This window comes from Salvelinus sp. IW2-2015, unplaced genomic scaffold (assembly GCF_002910315.2).
Source record: "Salvelinus sp. IW2-2015 unplaced genomic scaffold, ASM291031v2 Un_scaffold2244, whole genome shotgun sequence".
Lineage (NCBI taxonomy): Eukaryota > Metazoa > Chordata > Actinopteri > Salmoniformes > Salmonidae > Salvelinus > Salvelinus sp. IW2-2015.
The window spans coordinates 74,350-79,320 of NW_019943573.1; the positions used below are offsets into that span (position 1 = coordinate 74,350).

General features: G+C 44.5%; 1 pseudogene; it reads right to left on the minus strand.

The window, feature by feature from the left end:
• LOC139025086 (tyrosine-protein kinase RYK-like) overlaps window positions 1-4,971 on the minus strand; it is a 65,190-nt pseudogene that overhangs the window by 24,893 nt on the left and 35,326 nt on the right.

Sequence of the window (4,971 nt, forward strand, 5' to 3'; positions counted from 1 at the left end):
CTACAGACTGGCATGGCATAACGCTACAGACTGGCATAACGCTACAGACTGGCATGGCATAACGCTACAGACTGGCATGGCATAACGCTACAGACTGGCATGGCATAACGCTACAGACTGGCATAACGCTACAGACTGGCATGGCATAACGCTACAGACTGGCATGGCATACCACAGACTGCATGGCTAACGCTACAGACTGGCATGGCATAACGCTACAGACTGGCATAACGCTACAGACTGGCATGGCATAACGCTACAGACTGGCATGGCATAACGCTATAGACTGGCATAACACTACAGACTGGCATAACGCTACAGACTGGCATAAAGCTACTCTCCCTCCGTGCCTTCCAGACACTGTAGGTTGCCTCCCAAACGGCAACCTAATTCCCCATAGTGTTCTGGTCTAAAGTAGTGCACTATATAGGGAATAGGGTGCCAGTGTTCTGGTCTAAAGTAGTGCACTATATAGGGAATAGGGTTCCATTTGAGACACAGACTCAGTCTCCCTCTAACATTACACCGATGATTTATGTCTACATGTTGATTAAGACAGCAACAGAAAAAACCCGTTACAAGTATGTCTTTGTTAGGCCCTTATATATTTTGAGAGGATGGATGGGAATCACAGTGGCAGCGATGTGTTTTGCCAAACATACAAAGGAAGTTCTCTTTACAGCTATTGAGCAGCAAGCTTCGTCTTGTGATAGTCGGTAGGTTTTTTTCTGCTGCACCTTAAACAAGGCTTCTCCTTCTTATTAAAAAAAAAAAGTGGAGTGTGTGTGTGTGTGTGTGTGTGTGTGTGTTTCGAGAGTCTCGGTTCAAGGCTGATTGATCGGTTGGATTTACGTTACAGGCATCTCAGAGAACCGCCTACGCCAAGTGGATCAAACGACCCCTGGGGTTACCCAGCACAATGAGGTGATTGTCTATTCATGGGAAACACAGTCTCTGCCCTGAGCCACAGATTAAAGGGGAAGCTTAGCAATTCGGGCAAAAACCTAATTTCCTCAGAATCAGAAGAACTCGTGGATACCATTTTTTTTTTTAATTCTCTGCATGCAGTTTGAAGGAAATTGCTAATTAGCATTAGCACAAATGCTAACTAGGGTTAGCACAATGAGCTGTTGCCATAGACTTCCAGTCATTGCGCTAGTGCTAGTTAGCATTGGCTTGTGAAACTAACTTATTTCACGAGTTTATCGTAAGCCAGGAAGCATAGGAACTGAGAAGTGGTCTGTGGTCACCACCTGCAGAATCACTCCTTTATTGGGGGTGTCTTGCTAATTGCCTATAATTTCCACCTTTTGTCTATTCGATTTGCACAACAGCATGTGAAATGTATTGTCAATCAGTGTCGCTTCCTAAGTGGACAGTTTGATTTCACAGAAGTGTGATTGACTTGGAGTTACATTGTGTTGTTTAAGTGTTCCCTTTATTTTTTTGAGCAGTGTATATTAAAAAAACTTCAATGCATTACTTTCATAAGTATTCAGACATCAATCTACACACAATACCCCATAATAACAAAGCGAAAATATATGTTTAGAATTTTTTGCAAATGTATATATATATATATATTTAAAAAACTTCAATGCATTACTTTCATAAGTATTCAGACCTGTTCCTATGAGACTCGCAATTGATCTCAGGTGCATCCTGTTTCCATTGATCATTCTTGAGATGCTTCTACAAGTTGTCCAACTGTGGTGAATTCAATTGATTGGACATGATTTAGAAAAGGCACACACCTGTTTATGGGGGACCAAGTGGCGCAGCGGTCTAAGGCACTGCGTTGCAGTGCAAGAAGCATCACGACAGACCCGGGTTCGATCCCATCACGACAGACCCGGGCTGTATCACAACCAGCCGTGATCGGGAGTCCCCTAGGTCGGCGCACAATTGGCCCAGCGTCGTCCGAGTCAGGGGAAATAAGAATTTGTTCTTAACTGACTTGCCAAGTTAAATAAAATAAATACAAGTCTATATAAAACAGCATTGAAGGTCCCCAATAACACAGTGGCCTCCATCATTCTTAAATGAAAGTAGTTTGGAACCACCAAGACTCTTCCTAGAGCTGGCCGCCCGGCCAAACTGAGCAATCGGGGGAGAAGTGCCTTGGTCACTGACAGAGCTACAGAGTTCCTCTGTGGAGATGGAAGAAGCTTCCAGAAGAACAACCATCTCCGCAGCACTCCACCAATCAGGCCTTTATGGTAGAGTGGCCAGAAGGAAAGCCACTCCTGACAGCCCGCTTGGAGTTTGCAAAAAGACACCTAAAGATTCTCTGGTCTGATGAAACCAAGATTGAACTCTTTGGACTGAATGCCAAGCGTCACATCTGGAGGAAACCTGGCACCATCCCTACGGTGAAGCATGGTGGTGGCAGCATCATGCTGTGGGGATGTTTTTCAGTGGCAGGGACTGGGAAACTAGTCAGGATCAAGGGAAAGATACAAAGAGCAAAATACAGAGAGATCCTTGATGAAAACCTGCTCCAGAGCGCTCAGGACCTCAGACTGGGGCGAAGGTTCACCATCAAACAGGACAACGACCTTAAGCACACAGCCAAGACAATGCAGGAGTGGCTTCGGGACAAGTCTCTGAATATCCTTTAGAGGCCCAGCCACATTTGCAAAAATCTATTAAAAAAACCTGGTTTTGCTTTGTCATTATGGGGTATTGTGTGTAGATTGATGAGGGGGGAAAAAACAATTTAATCCATTTTAGAATAAGGCTGTAACGTAACAAAATATGGAAAAAGGGAAGGGGTCTGAAAAATTTCCCGAATACATTGTAATTTATTTGGAGCCAATTCTCCACCTGAGTGTTAACTAAAAACACATGAGCTCGATCACTTAACATAATACCCACTGCTAGTAGCCATGTATTAAATCTAACAGTACATTTAATCTCCTACAAAAACATTGCAGTTATAGGCTACATGCACTGACACTTTCATTACAGGAATCACATGATGTTCTCTTTACCGTTGGACCAAATCGTGGTTTTAGCCTCCTAAAAAAAACATTTGGACGTTTGGAGTGAGTGGCGTGAAGTAAGCTGGCAAGCTGAGAGTTGCTGGTATCAGATTCTAGATGCCATTGCCTGCCGTTGTGCCCTTAAGGCTCTTAACTCCCCACAACAGCAGCTCCAGGTGTTTATTTCGGAGGGGTTGAGTTAAAAGCGAAAGTCACATTTCAGTTGGACCTTGTATGACCAATAAACGTATCATAAAATAATGGTAGGATAGCCATATAACGGTAGGACGACAGTAGACTAGAGAGAGGGTTGGGCTAATGGTAGGATAACGGTAGGATAGCCATAAAACGGTAGGACGACAGTAGACTAGAGAGGGTTGGGATAATGGTAGGATGATAGTAGGCTGGAGAGAGGGTTGGGATAATGGGTAGGATGACAGTAGGCTGGAGAGAGGGTTGGGATAATGGGTAGGATGACAGTAGGCTGGAGAGAGGGTTGGGATAATGGTAGGATGACAGTAGGCTGAAGAGAGGGTTGGGATAACGGTAGGATGACAGTAGGCTGGAGAGAGGGTTGGGATAATGGTAGGATGACAGTAGGCCAGAGCCAGGGTTGGGATAATGGTAGGATGACAGTAGGCCGGAGCCAGGGTTGGGATAATGGTGTACGGATGACAGTTAGGCTGCTGGAATGGAGCCCAGCTGTTAGGAGCTCACCTGTGGGTTGTTGGCCTCGGCTAGCTTGCACTGTCTCAAGAGACAGTTGAGGTTACCCCAGTTCATAATAGGCGCATAGTACCATAGAGCTTCCCGTCCTCTGTACACACGTGGCTGATGGACGAGCAGGTTCCTGGAAGAAAGAAGGAGAGGGGGGGAGGGGGGAGAAACAACATATAAATCAGTTAGCCTACCGGTCCCAACTCTTGTCCTCAAGTTCCCGCCTAAAACAGCACAGAACACCTTTTTTGTGTTGTAACCCTGGACAAACACATGACTCAACTTGTCAAAAAGCTTGAAGATTCGCTGACAAGTAGAATAGGTGTCTTGTCCGGGGCGGCTAAACTAAAAATATTGTACTTGGTGGGGATACTGGAGAACCGGAGTTAGAGCTCATGCAGTGGCTTGCGAAGTATTCACACCCCTCGTTGGCATTTTTCTATTTGCAGCTCCTTCGGGGTTATCTTTGGTCTCTCGATGCCTCTCTGATTAATGCCTCCTTGCCTGGTAATGTGAGTTTGGTGGGCAACTATCTCTTGCCAGGTTGTTGTGGTGCCATATTCTTTACATTTTTTAATAATGGATTATAAAATGGTGCTCCGTTGGATGTTCAAAGTTTCTGATATTTTTTTATATAACCCAAGCCCTGATCTTGTACTTTTCCACAACTTTGTCCTGACCTGTTTGGAGAGCTCCTTGTCTTCATGGTCCGTTTTGCTTGGTGGTGCTGCAGACTCTGGGGCCTTTCAGAACAGGCGTATATGTATACTGAGATCATGTGACAGATCATGTGACACTTAAATAAAGTCACCTGTGTGTAATCTAACTAATTATGTGACTTCTGAAGGTAATTGGTTGCATCAGATGTTATTTAGGGCTTCATAGCAAAGGGGTGAAATACATAGTACTCTCCACTTTGAATTTTTCATTTGTTTTTTGAAAGAAGTAATTCTTTTTCATTTCACTTCACCAAATTTGGACTATTTTGTGTATGTCCATTACATGAAATACAAATACAAACCAATTTAAATTACAGGTTATAATGCAACAATAGGAAAAACACCAAGGGGTGAGAGAATACTTTTGCAAACACTGTATATCTGTGTCTACCTTAGCTGCTGCTGCTGCTCAGTGCCCACTGTCTACCTAGCTGCTGCTGCTGCTCAGTGCCCACTGTCTACCTAGCTGCTGCTGCTGCTCAGTGCCCCACTGTCTACCTACCTTGCTGCTCAGTGCCCCACTGTCTACCTAGCGCTGCTGCTGCTCAGAT